General features: G+C 40.7%; 1 protein-coding gene across 12 annotated transcripts in view; it reads left to right on the top strand.

Annotated features, from left to right (window-relative positions):
* Positions 1-23041, top strand: part of LOC148332303 (receptor-type tyrosine-protein phosphatase delta-like) — a 160746-nt gene that overhangs the window by 65445 nt on the left and 72260 nt on the right. The window contains exon 1 of one of the 12 annotated variants that reach the window (XM_088303209.1): positions 2808-2949. The exons of the other annotated variants lie outside the window; for them this stretch is intronic. The gene's annotated coding sequence lies outside the window, so the exon portion shown is untranslated. Of the gene's footprint in view, positions 1-2807; positions 2950-23041 lie in introns of those variants that run through there. 12 annotated transcript variants of the gene reach the window in all.

Below are 23041 nucleotides of genomic sequence, written 5' to 3'. Positions count from 1 at the left end.
GCATGCCTGCATCTAATGACTTGAGATGAGATATGCAATACAATTTTTGTGGTTCAAAGTCTGTGGACTGTTAACTCTAAATTATACACTATCTAATCAAAACGTATTAAAGTAATATTTTTGTTAATTTCTTACCACTTAATACTTACCATGGCTTTTCTTTAATCTTGCAAACTTTTTTTCTCAATGAAAACAAAATTAAAACACAATTAAATTACATTTTTGAAAAACTAAAACTAAATAAAAAACAAACACAGCTGCCCTGAAAACTAATAAACTAATAAAAACTAACAAACTCAGTCACTCACTCCTTCACTAACGAACCCTTCCTCACAGCCCATAAACAGTCTCAGACTGATTAAAGTGCAGAGATTCAACATGTGCGGTTTGTCTAGACTTACATTTAAAAAAAATTGTTTGAACAAATAAAGGCACTTCAATCAATTTGCAAACAACCTTAACGGCGATTCGCAGAAATGCAGTGACATGAAAGATGGTCTTGTAAACTATCGTCGCCAGCAACAATATTGCATTTGCTCTTATTTTTTTTTTCTCGCCAAGATTGTTGTAATTTCCATTGTAGGTGATTGCCTCTATTCAAAATGTGCTAATAACATCTTCACTTTTTTTTTTCACTGTGTGAAGGCTTTTAAGGCTGATCGTGAGTGTGCGCGTGTGTTTTTGTGTGTGTGTGTGCGGTCCAGCCTGAGGTTGCGTTATTTTGTATCCACTGAGCTGAAGAGTTTCTGCAACAAAAGCACGTTTATGCTCCTCCATCTCATTTACATCGCTCTAATGGGAATCTGCTGCACCACTGATTATATTTGGTGTTCAAGGTCAGCACACCCAGATTAGTTGGTGTGTGTGTGCGTGTGTGTGTTAGCGTGTGTGCAGGCATGTGTGTCTCTTTGGATGTCGCCTCGTGCACCAACATTGTTGTGTTTAAAATTACAGCTCCCATTTCGATCGTATGCAAACGGTCCCGTTAAAACATTCGTAAAACGTGGCGTCTGCAGACGTTTGCGGTTTCAATTTTGCTCACCCCAACTGTTGTTCGTTATCCTCGATGCCCTGAAAATCATGTGTTGTCATACTCGGTATCATTCATTTGATAAAATTAGCCACAAAACCGCCCTGCCAGGATAACATCTTTGAAGTGAGTTCTTTGGCAAAGAGATGAATACTGTACATACAGTCGACTGAAGCATCAGATTTCAACACGCGTTTCTTGTTTGAGTAATCAACACAAATACACAAAACACACAACTTTTCGTTGAAGTGCTCAGAGCGCCTAAGAGGATTTGATTGGGGGTGAACTTTATTTGAAACATGGCCATAAAATGAACGTTCTTCAGCAGATTGCCAGGTCAAGTCGTGTTTGTGTTCGTAGCCACACAAGTAGCTTGTGAAAGGACCAACAAGAAAAACGGAGAAATACTCGGAATAACAGAAAAGGACAATTGTTTTGCAAAATAGACCCAAAAGCAATTCTGAGAATCTCAGCTGTCTTGAGTAAATGCCAGCAAACTAAGAAAATCACTTGTGATTAATCAAAATGAGCGCTAATAAGCGCTCTTCGTGACTGCCTTCCAAATTGTCTACACCATGAGGAATACTGAGAAGAAAAATAAACAATTGAAATGTAAAATTTTACAATCAAGGCAATTATTTCAGTTCCAACTCAGAAACAAAACAATTTGTGTGACACTCTCTATTATCTGGAAAACAACACAAAATAATCATTGCTGGCTGATTTTTATGTGGGATGGTAAATCCAACAAAACGGGCACCCGCACACTTTTGCCACCCTGTGGTCACTCCTCATAATATTTGGAATGGCCGGTGAAAAGATGGGCACAATAATTGATTCCATGATTTTTAAAAGTTGTGTTGATTGCATAAATAACTTACTGTTAAATTATTGCCTTCAATCAATTGATGTAAAACAGAGTGCACTACAGGCTGCAACCAGCAGGGGCGCTGCTGATTCAGTCTCAATTAGTTCGGATCACTAACTAACTACATCCACACATGCCTCCGCTATGTCCTCTCGGCAGCGTTATTCCGCTCAATACAACACTGGCATGGGAACAGGAGTTAAGAACATTCAAGGGGAATAAAATCCGTCAATCCTTTCATTGTTGATTTTCAAGGGCAATTTGTCATTTGTCCATGACATTTTTTTTTTTCGTTTTTTTTGGGGAGGGTGCTATTGTCATTCAAAATACATTTACATTTTGAATTTTCCCTTTTTTGAAGCCTCATTGTTTTGTCAAACGACGTGTATGGTCCATATATCGCATTTCAAACAATACATCTGGTGCGTCCCTTTTAATCTTGGGTGAAAAGAGCACATTTAAACGATTTGCCCACCCATGTTTAATTGTAAGCTTATGTGAATGAATAATAGCTTTTGAGACTGGGGTGGAGAATATGGTCCATACATAATGTAGAAATTAAGTGGTTTCATAGGATGTTGAAAATTCAATTTACTCTAAGCCTGGATTTCAAGGGAAACAATGCATTCACACAGGGAAATCTTTACCCAGTGACGAAGGATGGTTGGCTGAGAGTCACTGTGGCTTCCTCCAAAAAGCGGACTGTGCTCGACATCTACGTGGCCCAACTTCACTCCACCAAACCGTCAATACGGCATCTGCCTTTACTGAGTCGTGTTCACACTGGGCAGGAAATTATTGGAGCGAGAGAGAGCATGATTGAGCGCGAGACCGAGAAAGAGCGAGCGAGAGAGAGAGAGGGAGGGAGCGCGTGAGGGATGTGGGAGGAGAGAGAGGCAGCGAGAGAGGGAGGCAAAAGACGTGCGGGCTGGATCATTCGGGCAGAGCGGCTGCAGCCACGGTGGATGTTAACGCAAGGCAGGCAACGGACGGACGGCTTCAGTCTGCTCGCGTTGACTTTTTCCGTAAACACAGACAGGATGCTGATATGGTGAGTCTGTTTTTTGTGCGGCGAATGGTTGGGCATCAACTTCTGCTGATAACCGTCTGGGATGCAACGGCACGCATCCAATCAGCCGTGCGTCCCGGACTTGTGATGACTGACACCTCAGCTTTTGTTTTGCAACAGTCAGGATGCCTTTGATGGTTAGATTTCTTTCTTGGGAATTGGCGTTCAATCACCTGAACTTGCTTTTCCTCCATCAGTGTGTTGACAGATGGAGATCTTTGCATCAACGCTTGCACACGGTCAAACATAAGAGCATGTTATGTTGCACCCGTGTCCAGTTGACTGTCAGGCTGCATGTCCAGTTGGACTCTACAAAATGCGCTTTTACAGCCTTATACTTATGATGACTGATTAAGACTCGGCTTTTGGTTGGTGCCGGTGGTCAATGGTCCGAAGCTTCCCGGGATGATTTTCCGGGAGCCCCCAGAGGCCATATGGGAATGTGGCGAATTGAATGAGAACATAAATGAATGTGTGCAAAACTGCATGAACAATTTGGGCTCCAGAGGATACAGTGGATTACTGGGGAGTATTGTCCTCCACCAACCTCTTTGCAATCAAATTAGAACATCATGATTACATCTGATGAGGCACATCATGCACATATTATCTGATTTTGTGATCTCATCTCTCCTAGCAGGTGTAGTTTGCAATGTATGACATTTCTGTTTGTATTATTTACATGACATGGTTTCTCTTGCCAACACCATAACTGGGTGGCTGTACTGTGCCGTAGTGATGTGTGTTAATGTGTGTGTATTCAACAATCATCAGCAGTCTCGCGCCAACATTATGGCGGCATTACAGCCCTCGCTTGCTGGCAATCAGTCATACAAGTACTTTTGCAGCAATTAGGCTCAAGTATGTGAGGCAGATGTGAGTGAGCGCATACAGTATATAGCCCAGTGCACGTATACAGGTGTGCTCGGTGTTTCGACAGCATAAGGAGAGTGATGAATGTTTAAATGGCTTTATGGTCCTGTGAAATAAAAATATACACAATTGGAACATATTGTGCTGAATTCTAAATTACTTTAAGTGTATAGTGATGCACGTTGTGTATTTGGCATCTCCATGACAACCATGCATTGACTATAGGTTTATATACAGGGTTTCCCAATCTGAGATGCACTGATTTCTATTCCCCGATTGTCAGAGTTAAATATTGTTGCGGTCTGTATCTATATTAGTGTAACACTCTATGTCTTGGGGTTGGTGAGTGTTATTCGGCCATTGGAATTTGTGGGTGATTTTACATTAGTTCAACTGTATGTGACAATATTGTGGGAATACGCAACGATGAGTACATGGTGTTTTATAAACGTGGGTGTCAAAGGAGGAAACACATTTTTTTAGTATGGGTGTTAAGGTCAAATAGTTTGGGTAACCCTGGTCTATAATATCTAAAATCACGCAGAAGAAAGTTGTGTGCCGTGTTTTACAAACTTCTGTACATTTACCGCAGTTTAAATGGAAATTGAGCTTTATACCTGAAGAAGGGAGCCTTGGGGTAAAGTGAATGAATACCGTTTTTTTTTTTTTGTTTTTTTTTTAACAGCTCCCGTGTTTTCCTGATACATATCCAATTTTTGGAGCAATAAATTGTGATTTTAAGTGCGCTTAGGTTTGGGGTGCCAGTGTGATGGCTTGTAAAAGTGTAACCTCCCCTTTAGATAGACATGGCTCTTTAAGCAAGGGTACTCCAACCTGTTTTATGGGCCCTGCCAGCGACTCCCGGGTCAAGAGGTGCTTTGTCATATGCCCGTTTGTGACAAGTCCTTCTTACCCCAGCTGATCTTTCACTGGGCTACCGCCCCACGCGCGCGCATGTGTGTGTGTGTGTGCATGCGTGCACACGTGTGCGTGCCAGTGCAGCTGTTCCTTCTTTCAGAGGGATTAAGTTTCACAAGATGTGATGGATGCCAGTGTCTGCAAAGCCAGCTGTGTGTGCACGTGCATGTGTGTGTGTGTGTGTGTGTGTGTGTCTACATATTTGTGTGAGGGGACGCATGGCGCTGCGCCTGCACATGTTTGCTTATACGTGTTGTAAGTAATGTGTTATTACACCGAGTGCTGCGTCAGGTTGGACGGAGTTGACACTGAGGTCACGCATGTTATGGGTTGGCCTGGTAATTATAGTGACGGTCACTTTGGTTCTCACAAACCAGACCAACGCAGTCTAAAGCGGGGAACACACAAGTGGGCCAACAGGCTGCTTCCCGAAACAAACAAAAACACCAGCCAAGAAAGGATATGACAACATTAAACGGGAGGGGCATAAAATAGTGATGTTGACTATAAGGCCTTCCAATATGATATTTAGTACATCAAAATTGGAGGTGCAAGATTTAAGTTCAAATGAATCGATAATTTTAATTATCGATTAATCTTTATGAGCCTGATTGATTTTGCATTGAATCAAAATAAGACTTTTGCAACGTCTGCTTTATTTCTGCACATTTTCTGACTGGACCAAACCAGTAACTGAACCATAATCAATTTATTATGGGTGTTACAATAAACAAATAGAATTGGAAAATCGATTTTGATTTGACAAACCGAATATAATCTTTATATATGAAAATCGTTGCTTCCTTGACTTAGATTACTCTTGCATCGAAATACAAATCAAATGGTCTTTCCTGAGAGATGTACACCAAACGTAAATTGGTTTGATGTTGCTTGTGATTTTTTTGTCTCTTTAAATTTAATGAACTTGGACTGATTGGGATTTGGAGAGATTTTACAGCTTGTTGTTAAATGTTACAAAAAGCTACAGTCATACCAGACCAAGTCGTAAATCCCACTGAATCCAACCAAATCAAATCGTTACATTTTAAAATCCTCACATCCTTGAATTATACCATACCTGTATTGAGAATCTCATTGAATCGTCTTTTGTAGAGAGACACGCCTAACATTTATAGTATACTACGTTTCCATCACTGTCAATTTGAAATAAAGTCCAATTGAATGCAAATGAAGCACAGCCCTAAGGGTTAGGTTCACTTTCTTGTTCCAGGGCAGCGCAACAATAGTCAGGAAGCTCTCCCAACGACTCGTTACATTGTGTGGCATCAGCAATATTTATAAACACTCCAAATTGCGCTTAACCTAAAGGGTTGCACTGAACCGAATGAAAACGCGAGTAAGTAGTGAAAGAACAATAAAAGACTGACAAGTGCATTTTGGGACTGCCTGGTGCCAAAGGCCAAAATAAGAAGATTAAATCACAAAGACATGGCTGGCCGCCAAGTCAAGTGAACGGCATTAAATATTCCGTCTCCTCAAACATTGCAGTCAATGCTGGATGACAGTCTTATCTGTGGATCTATCGTCTAAAGCACTCTGTGTCAGCAATTTTCCAGACATCATATACGCCGTACCCTGAGGGGGAGAACCGTGATTAAAGATTACATTAATAAAATTCAGCATTAGATAGAGACTGTCCTCACAAGAAATAGTTGTAGGATTTTATGCATTATTGTAAGTAACTTGAACAAGCTAAGTTTTGTTTTTTTTCTTAATTCATGTTAAAAAAAAAAAAGGGGGGGGGGGGCGGGGCCTAGCATATGCGTGGAACATTTTCCAATTTTTGAGCCTGGTATTTGCTTGAATAACTTGCCATATTTTTCGTTGCATCTCTATAAGGCATGTTTGTGCAAATGGAACTCATTTAGAGCAGTGATTGTACATTATAGGATTTTTACTTCTAATTTACGTACAAACAGTGTAAGAACATTGATCTTAAACTGCGTGAAAAAAAATGGGGCAGAATTGCGCGCATCCAATTTCCTTATATTGAGCAGTCGTACCTAAAAAGGTGTCCGGTGAGTGTCGACGAAAGGGAACGAGAAGCGATGAGGAAGTCCTGCAGCTGTGCCACCACTAAGCCCCTCCTCCAGAGCAGATTAAAGCGTACAGTGGCAAGGATGGGTGAGGAGGAGAAAGAAAAGAAAAAAAAAAGAAGAAGACAGAGCGGAGGGAAAATAAGACTTTGTGGTTTGCCGCCAGTTTGCTATGTAAAACCATGATGCGTGCCGGAGGGATTGAGGCTGGAGCGGTGCTGCATGGATGAGCAGAAGACAGCGCAGTGATAATAATTAAGGACTAGGACAAACGTTTAAGGGGACTCAAAAGGCAGGCCGAGGTGGGAAACTGTTAATCCTTGCAGAAAAGCACAACGTGTTTGGCTCAGATTATGTGTGCAAGAGTGAGTTGAAGCAGTACGGTTGGAAAATGGAATTGTTGTGGCTGTGCCTGGTTTGCTCTGATTGGGCTGGCGAGGAAGAGAATCCCCCATTAAAGGGAAAAAAAGCAAACGAACGCTGAGTATCTCCTTCCCTAATTTTTGTCTGATCTTCATATCGTTTCCATTCTTATTCTGGGAGAGCGCCAACGATGCAGAGCAAGCACATGGAGCACATTTAGGAATAATAAATATGGAAATGTGATGGTAACACGTCTTTGCTGTGGAACAATCAGCAATAGTGAAAGAGGTGAAAATGTCCACCTGCCCCGGAAAATGCGTTCTCGCCTTGAGCTGGTGAAAGATAAAAAAAAAAAAAAAAAAAAAAAAAAGGAATATTGAACCAGAACAGCACAATTTATTTTAATATTAAAATAACGAGTCAGTATTATGTTTTTGTTGTATTTAAAGTCGCAATTACCAATTATTTTATTCATTAATTAATTGGTTGATTATTTTCTCACCTAATCAATGAATCCGATTGGAAAAAAATATATATGACCATAGACTTCAAAAACGGGATAAACCATTATTTCAAATTCACAGCGCAGGAATTCATCTTGATTCAGTTCCTGAAAAACACAAAGATTTATTTATTTTTTTATATATTTTATGTACAATTTCAATTAAAGTAAGCAAACTTCTTTTGATGATTTTTTCTTTTAATTCAAAATCTGCTCCATTTTTATTTTAGCAGATTAGGTTTTCATGATAACATCAATAATATAGTATATAATATACTCATATATTTAGTAATATTTCTGAATTAAGGATTTGGTTCAGCAGCAGGTGGAAATTGTTTTGGAAACATCACAGCTCTAAATTACGCTGCGTGGTAAAAAAAATTGTATAATGCACGCTTTTATATTTTTTTCAACTCTGGGTCAAAAATAAATTTAGGGACACATCAAGCCGTTCATGGAAGACTCCAGAAATCAGAGAATGTCTACGATGGAGAGGCTGGCAATTTTAAATTTAACAAGGTGTCAAACTGATTAATCTACCATCAAAATAATGATGATGAAGTTAGCATAGCAGGCTTAAAAACGTCCACTTTCTCCCCGTCAAACTCTACTTGTAGAGGAAAGGACAAAAAAGGCAAAAGTAGGAGTGACATGACGGGCAGATGAAGGGGAGGCTGAGACGCGACGGAAGCCGGCCTTCCTTCCCTTCTGGCTGTCTGGTAAATCGATAACATCACTGCACCGCCTGTGCTCCCGACCGCTCGACTTCCTATCAAGGAGCAGCACAGCTGGATGCTGGCAACGTGCAGCCTACTTGCCTGCCAAATACTCCTGAAGGCTCTATCTCAAAATAACCTCTTTAAAAACGGAGTCAAACTTTACTTCTCTTTACCTCTACTCAGGACGTAACAGTTGCGTTTATAATTTTTCATATTTTCTGCATAGATAAATATCAATACCTTCATTGTTGCATTGTGAAAGCTTTGATTCAACTGTTGTTCATTGACAAGCCGTTTGCACTTCTGCCACCTACAGGATTGGGGTGAAATATTTTCGACCACAGCAGCTAACAGCTTTGTGCATTACGTTTTTTTACGGTTCCATGACTGAAACTCTTGCGCTAGCCAGGACACTAAACAATTTCAATAACATTGGACTGCAATTCTGACAACCACATTTGGGTACTTTAGCGCTGTAAAAATTGGGTATTTATTTATTTATTTATTTATTTATTTATTTATTTATGTATGGGAGGTAAAATAATATTATTTAATTTGTCGAGCTTGGACTACACAATACTTAATGTGATATTTCTTTTTATTCATATATATATATATATATATATATATATATATATAATAAAAACTAACAAACCCTCACTGAAAACCAATTAAAACAAAATTAAAAATACCTGTCATGAAATATTTGAGACTATTATAACCCCGGTGCTGTGCCACTTGTACCGGATGACCCAACCTGAGAACAAGGATCCAATCCCAGAATGTTAAAGAACAATAAATGGAAACGATTTTTCACGTTAGTTGAATACGACAGAATTTGCTGGCAACCATTACCGGTTTTGCGCCGCCGAAGTCAACTGAGATCGGCTCCAGCTTGTGAGGTAGGCGCAATTGAAGATGGATGGATATGAAAGGCTGTTGTCTTGTATCAATCAGCAATGGATAAGCAGAACTGACATTTTTATGGACGCTTCATGGATGGCTACTTCAAGCTACAGCCAGGAATTTTCCAGTCCGTTATATAAGCGGAGAGTGTTTGCTCTGCTTCCTCAGCGGGAGTCTTTACCTCGGCCGTGGTAAAGCTTCATCCATCGCCGCCTCTCGCACAAACTCCCCTTTCACATCCAAGTGGCACAAGAAGACCTCAAAATGTCTGCCACCATGGCTGGATTCTGACTCCCTTCCAGCCCTGGACTTTCAGGGCTCAGACCAGCTCACTTTAGTTCAATTTTACCAGAATTAGTGTATCAATAAAAAAATAATTTATTAATTTTAAAAATGACATTAATATTGATTTATTAAGTGAAGTTTTATATATATATATATATATATATATATATATTTGTCGATTATAAAACCGGACCATCAGGAATCAAAAAGTTATTAAAGTACTCACTCTGGGCCCGGCTGCCTCCAATCCTTCTCCTCCACACGTAATCAATCTGCATGTTGAAGATTAGCGGCCCGGGATGGAAAAGTGTAATTATTGACTTTGATTATTTATTTTATTTGTCTTTCACCAATGGAATCAGGATAAAACTGATGAGCTCCCAAATTTCTTTTGTCCGCCTCTTTATCCTTCATCCTGTTGTTATTCGCTTGCCTTCGCCCTCTCTTTGGGGGACTGCGGGTTTGGCGGTGCAAATCCCATTTCCTCTTGTTCGTGTTCAGGAATTATGCGCTGCCCCTTCATTCCCCTCAGAGTCCCTCAGGCACCTGGAATTAAATGTGTGTGTCTGTCTGTGCCCGTGTGTGTGGGTGTGTGAGTGTGTGTGTCTGCCCTTTCCCTCATCATTCACCATGAGTCGGGATTGTGCGAGGGCTTTCTCTGTGTAACAATCATGGTAAAGACAGACCTGAGATGAGGTTTAAAGGTTTACAGAATGCTAAGTATTGCTGTGCCATGTGGGCTATGCAAGCTATTGTGTGTGTGTGCGTGTGCGTGTGTGTGACGTGTCTGTGTGTGTGGCCCCATGTGGATGAATAATCTCTTTACAAGCACCAAACATTTAAAATTACTCGACGTGTTTTGACCTCACAAGAGAGAACGCCACAGGCTTGAATTCGAACCTGACCTGAAATGTCCCGCAGGATTTTTGGAATTTTGGTTGGTTAGTGTGGACGCTGCCAGGTTAAATGTGTGTAATAGCAAAAATGTGTTGTTAGAAATTTCAATGGCTATTGTTCACATGGCCAGCAGTGACTCCTAAAAATGGCTTTATGAGGTTACGTGAAATTTGTGGACTCGCATTCAATTCACAAAAAAAAAATTAAAAAAAAAATGGAGTCATATGTCAATGTCTTTTGTACAACTTTTGAGGTTCCACTGTATTGTGTTTAGGTTTAGGTAATTTAGTCATTAGTCAGTAAATCAATATCTTCAATCTGTCGTTGCTCTTCTTGTAAAATGTTGCTGACGTTAAATTTGCATTCAATTCTGTTTATATCGCAGTACAGTGTGCTTGGCTTTTAAATCATTTTTTATTTCTTTACTTCGCTTTTATATGTCTCTAACTCTTGTTTATAAATGCTTTTATATTTGTTTAATTATGTGATGCATATTGAGTTAGTTTATGTATAAAATGTGCAATAAAACAGTTATTACAGTTATTGCTCATGTTATATACGGCCTTACTTATAGTCATTAAAAAAAAAAAAATGCTGCTTATAAGAGGTGGTCTTTATGTTAGTGTCTTAAACAACCTGTCAGTGGGGCAATGTGAAGTTCCAAGAAAAAAATATCCCGATACCATATCTGAGCTCTCGCTCGTTCTTTGTCCACTCCCTAATGTATCCCAAAGCCCTCGACTCAGCAACCACTCCATTTGTGGACAGCCCTCAGACACAGGAAGTGCCTCAGCAGGACTCCCGATATTAAATTTGAACCGTCATTTAATACACCACCGCGCCCCTCCCCGGTAAAGGGATCGGCATGGCTTTTCCATAGCGCATCCTCCAAATGTCTCCGCTAAAGCGACGAGACACCTAACAAACTGCCGGCCTCCCCCGTGTATCCCACAAGGAGCTCCTTTAATAGATTATTGAAAATAACAAGGTTGTCTCCTCGAGTTACAGACTCCGTCTCCGCTTGGACGTCAATAAACTGTGGAGGATTTTGTAGCTTCAAAAAAGGCAATGTTTGTATCTTGTCATCGGTGAAAATCATGAACAACTTGCCAACAAATGTGTGGCGGCAACATACAAGTGAGGTTCAAAAGAGAAAAAAAAAAAACGGCACAAAACAAATTCCTCTACATCTGCTCCTTTGGTGTTTCCCTCCAAAATGGTGAAAGCTTAATTAAAGTATTGCTTTCATGTGAGGCATTTAAGAGCACCCAGAGAGTTTATTAAGATGTTTCTCATCATCAAATAGCTTCATTATATAAATATAATTGGCCTTCCGGTTCGCCGTCAAATGGTTGCGCTTGTGTGTGCACACAAACAACTATTTTGGCAAATGTCGTGTTTCTCTTTTTTTTGGACAGACATAATAAGGTGGAGTCAACGCCAAGTTAAGGGCACTAAAATGCAGGATTATAACCTAATCTGACATTTCTTGGCTGATATGATGATTCACCGATTAGAAACCAGTCTGCCGCGCCAGCAGCATATGTGTGTGTCTGTGTGACAACAAGAGACACGATGTACGATAATGTGTTTGTGCAATTATGAGTGTGTGTGTGTGTTAGTTGTGGTGGTGGTGGGGATTTATTTGCAGGCAAGCTTAACGTATGCTGCCTGCTCGACTACATGAAAGAGAACAATCATCCGAATGAGAATTGCAAAGCCGCATATTTCAAACTGTCAACCGCTGTATTGGCATCCACTCACACACACACGCACACGCACGCACACACTCCATCACTCTCGCACGCATAGGCACAGCATGGCAGTTTGCGATAAGCGCGCTCACTCCAGACGGACCGCTCATGTCCACAGAAGCCACCACACAAGCGGCACAGGTTCGCTCAACAAATTGGTGTGCACGTTCTGGAGTGTGCTGATACGTTTGCTGTTGTGTTGTGTTGTGTGGTCGCTCACTGCAAGCAGCTCCATGGTGTGCATTCGCTCTTTTGCCTCTTCCCTTCGGTGCTTGGGTGGAAGCCAGCAAAATGGTGGCGCTCATTGTGGCTGCCATTGATTTGCTCCAGCAGGTCTCTGGGATGGAGCATGCATGCATGCGTGGTTTAGTGACTGCGCTCTTGTTTAAATCCTTGTCGAAACATGACTTGTTTTGGTGAAAGATTAGAATACGCTCTAAAAGTTTCATGGTAGTTGTGGTTGTAATCAACAAGCTGTGTAGTTGGATAATGTGTGGAAAATTTGCATTCTTTCCTGCAGGAAATGTTTTTGTGGAGAAGTTTGAACAAGTTTAACAAATCAAATATAAATGAGTCCTCAATGTGAGTATCTCGAAAAAGAAAAAAAACGCCTGAGGATTTTTTTCAGTTTATTTGGTGAGTACAAGTCAAGCTAGCCGTAGCAACACGGCCATCTTCAAAATAAATTCATTCAATAATGCCTTGACACACTTTTATTGGTTGAGTAAGTAGGTAAGTTGTATTTGGCAGCATGTGGTGGCGTGGCGGCAGACTTGACTCGTCTTCCTGACCGGAGATTAGCTTGAGCCTAGTTGAACTTTATATCACCAACATCAACATGTCCTCCTGAAATGTTCAATTGATAATTAATTAAGGACTATTAATTATGCCGACATGATATAATATAATATAATAATAATATTAATATATATATATATGTATAAAATATAATCTGTTTTCCGTTGCCAGCGCCTAGTGGCTAGCAGCTAGCAGCTAAAATGCCATGCATGTTTTCAGTGAAGAAAACACAATTTGCTGCTATGCATAGTTTAAATTTAAGAAAGAAATGTTAAAATAAAGAACAAGTCGTTCATTATGAAGTGAAAGTGTTATTTTATCATCTATATTTGTAATTGTTCTGTAACAAAGCCAAAATATTTACTTAGAAATTGTTTATCAATTTTCAGTAGGGTATCCTATTTGAAAAATATTTGATAGCTGATCAAAATGGTAATAAAGGAGAATAGTAACGCCATAAAGACCATATACCTGCTACATTACTATTAGAAATAGTTAATATTCTCAACATAATTCACTGATGAATCCAAAAAAGAGGAAACTAAAAGTAAACTGCAATGAAGGGCATCAGGTCATTCATGTTTATTTTTTTCCTTCTTGAACATAACACTTTTCTGAATGCAATGTGTCGAAATCCATTCTTGAGGTACCAGATCACAACAGTGGGCATGTTAAAAGGAGAATTCTGAAAAAGGTAAGCTTTGGATCCGTTTTGAACTTTTCAAATACTGCAATTCAGTACACAATTTTCTACATTTTCTTTGCTGAGGGTCTTAAAATACTTTTCAGGACAGTTTCATCGAGGGTACCATTCGCTCTTCTTCCAATTCTTCTCCCTTTTTAATTACATACTGCATCTCCTCCAGATGTCGAGTAGAAAACGGCCCGTAAACAAAAAGTAAATGAAAAAAATGTGAAAAGTGATGATTTAAAAATGGGTGCAACCGGTAAACCGCGATACGTCAGGGATTCAGTGCAAATAGAACAGTAAAGCTTGGTGGAAAGTGGTTAAAACACCCAAGAATGTTGTAACCTATTTAGTGAGTGAAGAACTTTCTCGGAAATCATTCTTATATTCTTCACAGTATGAATATGCCCTGCACGTTTCATTTTTCCAAAACCGCCTTTTGTTTCCCCCACTGTTCAACGCCGAAGACGAGCTTTGAAAAACAAACAAAAGAAAAGCTAGCATTGAACTATAAATAATGCAGAGACACAGATTGGGGTCAAATGCTTTGGATTCCACAACGCGTAGCCCAGGATGGGAGTGCACGCACACATATTATACGCTGTTTTCTTTTCCGTATCAGCGATATTCGTTCCCTTGTGAGCAATCAGCGAGATGATGAAGCATGAGCCAAGCTCGCGTGGATTCAGTTTCATATGCGTCTGTCTTCAGCGGGTGTTTCCCATCTCGTTGTCCCTCACTGGCAAAGCGTTCAGAGTGTTTTGGGGACATTTAGGTCGCCCAACGCACCTCACAACCACCGCCCTCTCCTTTCGGAACTTCGACAAGGACGAGTCGGCCTTCTTCCCACGATTCGTCTTTAACCCGGTGCCGCCATGTGATAGATTAGTTTCCTTGCCTTGACGTATTGGCCTATCAGATTTGGAAGAAGTGACAGATTGCATCATTAGGTATGTTTATGATGAATGTAGACGGATCGATATGTTTAGATTCCAAAATTTTCTGGGTTATAGCAAAGTCACACTGGTTGTCTTTTTTTTACTTTTTGATTCAGAAATTTTGGCGCCAGCGTCCTGACGGGGTGCATAAGATTGAAAGGTTATGATAATTTATCCTAATTACATTTGCATCCCCTGAGAGAGATTTTTTTTTTTCACAAAAGAAATAGTATACAGATGAGCATTTGCTGTATAAAGTAAACATTTCAACTAAAAAAAAACCAAATAACTGAGCAAGTGAGGTTCATTACTGAAAATACAAAACGGACTTATTTTTTTTAATATTTGTCGCTGTCCCATTGCAGACACTCCATTAACTTGAAAAAAATACGTGTTTTTCACAGGGCGATAATACTTTTAATGGGTAGACTGTAAACTCCGCTTTGACTGATTTTGCGAGTGTGCAGGGGTGATTTCAAAAGAAAATAACTTTCCCTACCCTGTGCGTTCTTCAAGCAACCTGCTTCCACTGAAAAATTACTATGAAGGATTTCCTGTTGGCAAATGACCGGGGAATGCCTTAAATTCCTTTTAATGGCTGACGCTGAGACAATCTTACGAGGATATAAAAGAAAATCTGTGATTCCATAACACGGTTTTACGGTCAGAAAAAAAAATAAATCATTATTGTATTAAAATCACCCCACACGATGAAATATTTGGCCTATATACGGTCGCATATTATTTCCTCGTAGACATCCCAAATCTGCGAAAGAATATTGAATCAAAGTTGCATCGCGGATCTCGAGCATGACGTTTTATAGCGATCAAGTGGGCATGCATTTTGCTCATCCTGAGGCTGATCTAGTTGATGCAATAGATGATTTTTTTTTTTTTAATATATGCAATTTATCTGCGCCATATTTATCTGCCTCTCTTTGGCGGTCTACTAATCTTTTGCATGAAATAGATCAAAATTGTGGATGGTCATGCTGTAAGAGGCTTTGAATTTTGATGCTAGTGCCTTTACTGGATGTACTTAAACCTAGAACGCTATCAAGCTAAGATACCAAATTCTGAGCAAACACATTAGAAGTGCTTCAACATGATAGGATGCGGCATCCAATTTGTTAGCCTAACCCTGAGACCAACTGCAAAAATAATGCAGTCATGTTTTTACAAGTTGCTGGTCGTAAGAGCGCTACCTATGTTTTCATTCAGCCTAAAGGAATTTTCTCTGACCCCTCGACTCTCTAAATCCCCCGCATCCCCTCCGCATTATGATTGATGACGTCATTACTGACATCAGTGACACATGAAAACGAGAGCTCGCTTTGATAGACGGCCACTCGTCCTCATCCATCATCCGCGTGACTCCCTGTGTTAGGACTCTGAATCGTCTTCATATCAGAAATACGTATTCCTGCTACAAGCAGTCAAAAGGGTCTCTTCCCTATTTTTGTGAGTGCAGTACATTTTACCGCATATTAGTGGATAGCGAAATCCCCGGCGTACATCCGCACGCACCCAACCGTGGACTTGTCTACTGTACAAGTTCTGCATTGCTGTCAAAAGGCATTATGAAATAGAAAATCGCACGGGGCTGTTCTCCTCTGAAGACCACTGATCAAACTCACACACATTCACTGCACAGTATTTATGCTCCATGAAAGGCGCAGATCCATAAATAGCACATATGGCCAATTATCGGATGAACCGATTGTACACTAATCTGCCTCTTTAGTTAGCCTGAAGGGAGTTTCCTTCATCTTGCATTTTGCAGACACACGCCGTGATGATTCTAAGGGACAACTTTAGTTTTCACTTTATTTGTTTGTCAACTCGCACAAATTTAGACAAAATGTTTAAATTTGTACATATATATATGCGGAATCAACACACCGTCAGTCGTAACTGGTGACCGTTCGATAATTCCCCCCCCCAAAAAAAACTAAAAAAATAAATAAACACACACACACACACACACGCACCCCCCCCCCCAACACACGCACACACACCTTCAAGCCCTGCAATCTTCAAAGTTATTCCTCAATGACGTCATCAGTGCCGCAAGCAGTCGCAGCAAGTCGAGGAAGGGCGGAGGTTCCGGCGCTCACACTCTCATGTCTGATTTGATTGACCCTGACAAACGAGGACCATTTGGGAGTCTTGTAACCACGGCAACTCCTATCACAACATTCTGTGCGATTTTTCGACAGGACCGGTCCAAGCCGGTGTTCCTTGCATTCATTTTTAATAGCCAGTGTACTTAGTGGCACTTCCCGAGGCGGTCTCCCCGCGGCCTCATCTTCAAGAAGAATAGGCAGGCGCTCTTTGTGGAAAAAGCCCCCATTACGTATTTATTGTCCGTAGTCTTAATTATTAAGCTAGAAGGGATGTGGGTTCTCACTCACTCTTCCTTTCTATCCCACTGTCCTTAAAAGCTATGCCGCTCCATAGCCATATAAAGCAAGCATCAGTGGAAAATGTGATGTTTAGTGTGTGCTCCACTCAAGAGGCTCGTGTGATGGAAAGTTACGCACGGTTCAAACAGTCCAGCCAAAACCAAAAGAATTTGCCTATGCGACACGTCCTAAATGTTCTTCGCTTCTGCGCAACCTCTTTACAGTGCACTTTGACACTGACATTTGTAAATCCACACACCGCATTTGGGTGGCGAGGGAGCTGGAGCATCACTCAGCCCACTTTGGGCAAGTGCAAGGTCAACCATGGGCTGGTCACCAGCCAATCACAGAGCGTTAAAAGAACCATATGATTTTCTTTTTCTCAAAACAGCTTTAATTGATTATTAAAATATCTGTTACATGTTTATACCAAAATACATGTATCCCAAGGATAAAAAATTACAGCATTTCTGAAATCGGTCAATACAGCAGGCACATTCCTTTGTCATGCTAATGAGCCACTGATCCTCTCTCCACCCTCTAATGCGGGGTGCGCACCGGCAATAATGGATATGTTGTTAAAAATCTGTCACTTCCCTACTAATTTAGTACAAAACCGTACTTTCTTCTCAGCGGACATGCTCGTTTCACATTCAACCGTCGAGAGTGTGAAACCTTTTGAAATCTGTTAGCGGATCTCCTCTTTGAAATTCTCTGCATGTTATTTTGAATCTTGCTTGTGTACTCTCATCGTGGGCCTGGCCAAAATCAATGGTGGGGAAAAGGTTATGTAACCCCATCCTTCTCTTTCAGTCGTTATAACATGTCATCGGAGAAGATTGATCAAGAAGTGTATTTTTAAACCCAATTGTCCATTGCCTCCTTCTTGACCTTCATGGGGATGGGTGAGTGTTACCAATACGTTGTGTTGGTTAGCTCCCAGTCTTTATTTTTCAATGGACTTGTCAGATCCACTGCGTCTCTGTTTGGAGTGCGTCTTGTTTTTCATCCAGATGTGTAAACATTCCTCTGGTTATTCTGCACTTGCATCAGAGAGAAGCCGCGTTGTGTTTGCCTCACACCACATGAAACGCCTTTAAAGTGGGCACGGAGCGAGCCCGCCTCCGTTTTCTGGAGGTAATCTCTTAACTTGTGGTCTGCCCTGGAATCCAATGAATACATGAAGGAAACAGAGGATGGTGGGGGGTCTCTCATCATCCTCTTGTGAGGCTTCTCCAGTCATTGGGATATGGATGATGTCATTTGTGGTATTTTCGATGAATAAGTGGAAGTGAGTCCATTTCGCTAGGAAGGTATAGACTAGATGGCTTATAAAAGGGAGCAGCATGCGGATAAAAGGTTCCGTTGTTGAAGGGTGAGCCCGCTTCTGGGCACCAGCAAATCCATATTTTATTTGACACTGGCGCTGCAGAAGGAGTGTAAATTACTACTGCTGTATTGCACCTGCTTGTGGAGGTCAGGTGTGCGTGTGGATCCGTATGCGTGTGCGTGGATGTGTCGCTGGCCCAAAGAATCGGGCCAGAGCAGTGGCACTGTCACCGTACCATGCTCATCCATCCATACTGTAGCTCCATCCGACCCTCCATCCATCCATGTAATAAAACACATTACATAGGTGACTGGCTCAGATGGGCCATTTTCCTCCCAGCACGAGAGGTTCAGCGCTGTATGCAGCTGTGGGCCAGAGGGAACGTGTCACACCACAATGAGACGCACACATGCATGTACGCAGTACTCACGTGCAGGCTCACACTGAAGATATTTGTCTTGCTATATGTACTGTATTAGTAAAATTACTCATTGATTTTTAGTTCTCATATTATAAGTTTGCCGTATCTCATAACTTGACTCTAACTGTTGAGTTTTATATATATATATATATATATATATATATATATATATATATATATATATATATATATATATATATAATATATATATATAAAGCCACCCCAGGCTATAGGCGGCAGTTTTCTATGTTGAACAAAAATGTGTTTACTGCATGTACAGAACAATTTTATACTGTGAATACACATAAAGGTACATAAACAGATTGTTAAAACAGTGCCTTTTAACACGGCACAACTTTGCCAATTAAAACAAAACAGACCCAAGAGAAAAAAAAATCAAGATTTATTTAGCAGCATATTTTCTGAACTCTAGAGTGCCCCTACTGGTGAAAAAAAATCCACAGAGAAGCTGCATTGTCGCATTAGCCGCATGGTTCAAAACCAAGGAAAAAAGCAGTGGCTTACAGTCCGGAAAATACGGTAATCTTTGTCGTCAGCTCTCACGACTCGCAAGTAGAAGGAGCAATAAAGGCGTGGGATAATCAATAAATCACTCGCGATGTGTAATGAGTGCCACAACACGTTCAAAAGACCTGTCAATCGCTGCATGTGTCAAGTCTTGACTGTCAGGACATGTGAAGCTGAAACCGGAAAAAAAGACCGCGTAGCACTTAACATATCACAACTGTTCTCAAATGATAACATGTAGTTTGAACTTGCGACTGTCCTTGCGTGTCCTTGGACAAGTATTTTTTTGTTGCCTTTGCAGTTTGGTACAATTTGCATTAAATAACATACAGCTGCTCCAAAGTTTGACATTAGCGAATACTTTTCCACCCCACCTCTCTTTCTTTGTCTTGTGCTATATTATAACGCTGTCATTCCCTCTCACTGCACCCTTCATCTCAATTTCTTCTTTTTTAGCCTCTTTGCCCTCGCGCTGGTGCTCGTCCATCATCGCTCTCTCACTTCCTCCGTCCATGCTTCGCTCTGTCGTTGACGAGACTCGCACTAATGCTCAATTAGCCTTCAATGAGGTCTCCGCTGAAAGCTGGGTAAATAGGTAATTACACTGTCGTATCCCCACCTCCTGCTAATCCACTCAACTTTACTCTACGTCTCTCGCCCGTTCTCTCTCTCGCTCTCTCTCTCTCTCCGTCGCTCTCTCACTCTCTCGGTCCATCTCTCGTTCTCTTCTGCCAGAGATGGCCCAGTGGAGGCACAGCGTGGGCCTCTTAGTCACAGCTGGCTTAAACCTTCGATTGTCCACTTTCACCATTTCGCTTAGTGGGCACTTTTGCCTTTCTTTGCGCACCGCTCTTGAGACGTAACAGCGGGGACACTTTATCATTAGAATTGGACAATAGGCGCCACCAGCGAGCTAAATGCTGATGTAATGCACAGCTGCTAATAGAGACGGATCAATGTGTTCTAAACGCTCGGGATACTTTGTCAGACGTTTGTCAATCGACGATTGTCCAAAGGCGGCGTTTCTCATTGTATCATTTAGCGTCACTTCTTCTCCAGTGAAAGGATGTCTTTTTCTCTCTGCTTCGTCTGCTACATCAACAGGGACAATGCAATCAACATCATCCATCTAATAGGGAAGCCAGTGGAGACAAGCACTAATATGCAAATGAGGAGACGGCAGCCAAAAGAATGCCAGTGATTTCACTCTTTTTGTTTGTCTTCAGAGATGGAAATGTGTCAAGCACAAGATGGAAATGAGTCAGACTGGAAATGGTTGAATAGTACAAGGAGAGTGGAAGAAGGATGCAGAGGAAGTGATAAGTTGAGTAATACCAGACAGCCTGAATCCACCTCTCAATTAATCACATTTTCCCTTCCTCTCCTCTCATTTTGTTCTATTGATTTCTTGTTTTTGCCACTGTGCTGAAAGCGAGGCTCAAATGACTTCTGTGAGTTTTCAAGGCATTCGACTCCCAGGGAAAACTGCTATTTGCTCATTTCAGTATAGGAGAAATTGCAACATGCTGAAGCTATTTTAATTAAACCTTGTGAGGTGTGTAAAGGTAAAGGGGAAAGTTTTTGTGTCAGAAATCTGGCCTGATACTGCACTTTAATTTCATTTCAGTGTAACGGGAGAAGAAAAAAAAAGAGGTTTTCCTTTATTATGACCTGTGGGGTAGAGGATTAAATGATAAAAAAAAAAAAAAAAGGCTACTCTAATGCAGTTTATGTTTGTTTTTTTCTTAATCTTCTTGGATCTTAAATTGAGCCTTAACAAAATTTTGGAAAGTTTAAAAAAGGAAAAATAAAAAATAAATAAATAAAATAAAAACGATAGCCAATAATCACTGATGCAATCAGAAGATGGACCAAACCATCCATATTTAAATTACTTATTCATATAATGTACCATCGATCCCCGCTATTTGCGGAGGATTTAGAAAAGCCAAAATTTGTGTATAATTGATGCCTATTGAAATTTTGCCTGCGCTACGCTGGCACTGCTTTGCATGCTGGTTTGCGCCTGCTTTTCACACACGCTATATAAAGACGCGGAAAAAAAAAAAAAAAAAAGCTTGTGCAATTCGTCTCAGGTTGCCCATCGCATTGAATGCACAAAGTTAATCAATGTGTATATACGACTCCCGCAACACGCAAAATGAACGACTGCAATTTAGTGCTTTTGGCAGACGTAATCTTGGTTGAGCCCAGTTAGTAGATCAGCTTCCACTTTTGGTTGCATGTGCAGTCAAGTTAGCTCCCTTTTTTTTCAAGCAGGCAAAGCATGAATAAATCAGGCCTTAATTGCCGTCATCTGCCATTGACATATTAACGACGCCGTCCAACAGCAGCATACCAAACTAACGAAAGCACATTTTTGAAGGTCAGATTACTATTTAGTATATAACTTTAAAGCGCTTTGTGCACCTCAGGTGTCGAGTGAACCCAGCAAAATCAGAATGTAATCACTGCTGCTATTTTTTTTTTTTTTTTTTTTTTGTATTGGGGGACGACTAGCTATGATGAGAGAGAATGCATTATCATACATTATAGATTGGGTGTTTGATGCCGTGGCAGTCAAAACAAACAACACTTTCCTGACAACCCCTTTTTAAAATCCTTTGAATGGTGACACACTCGAATATACACTAGAACTGGGCATCGCAGGACAATTCTCACAGGCTCGTCGTAAACTTTTGGAATATATTTTTAACTATTATACATGCTGAGAATTGAATCGTTCTCTTCCAGGTCAGACCATGCGCTTATTTTCTAAAGGAAGGGCCCATTTGAGCAACCTGCCGGACATTTTATTTCTACCTGCCAGTTCAATGCACTTGAGGGTAAGAGAGCAATGCAGTGGAGCTTGCTGTGCGTGCAAAGGGAAAGTAAGTCACCCCTGCATGGAGGCAATTAAAAGCTGTCACAAGGTGATGTAATCAGTTGACATCCCCACAGACTTTGACATTGGCTTGTGTGCCTCGAAAGATCAATGCCTTGCTCTTGACTTGCTCAGGGGCTGCTCCAAGTCTATCTGTGGGTGTGTGTGTGTGTGTGTGTGTGTGTGTCAGGGGAGATGACAGGTTATCAGCAATCAGCATGCACCGTGAGTACACGTCTGCATATGTACTTTCCGTGAGTGGCATCTTTGTTTGGCGCTTGTATTCTATTTGTTATTGAATGATCCAAGAAATGTGCAAGTCAATTTTGGACTCACCAAAAATGTAAATTATTTCAGGTTCACCTTCTTTGCTATTTAATCTGTCAATTACGCTGCAGTAATTGCAATATAATATACAGATAAATATATGATTTGCATTTCAGACGCCTCTAAAATTTCCCAAAACAGGTAAGCCCGGGAGAAAACAATTGCTAACTCAAATATTTGACCTATTCTACTGGCTTTACTGCTCCTCGTGAATAATTTGCGCTATTTAAAACGAGTTTTTAAGGCAAGTGATGTGGTTTGATACATCACGGTGATTTGAAGGAACCCACTTGGAGGTCACCTTGGAATTTCAACCTGTATGAGCATATTTGTGGATATTATTTTGCTGTAACTTGTCACCTAGTGGCTAGAGGGGATCTCTAAGTCGCAGACGAAATGAAAGGTGCGATTTTAGAAATGCACATCTGTACAAAGTCAAAGTTGGCAGATAATTTTGTCTTTGTGGGTGAATACTGACATT

Source organism: Idiotropiscis lumnitzeri, chromosome 8, assembly GCF_059441095.1.
Source record: "Idiotropiscis lumnitzeri isolate Australia: NSW breed Sydney's pygmy pipehorse chromosome 8, RoL_Ilum_1.0, whole genome shotgun sequence".
NCBI lineage: Eukaryota > Metazoa > Chordata > Actinopteri > Syngnathiformes > Syngnathidae > Idiotropiscis > Idiotropiscis lumnitzeri.
This window is presented reverse-complemented; position numbering and strand designations above follow the sequence as displayed.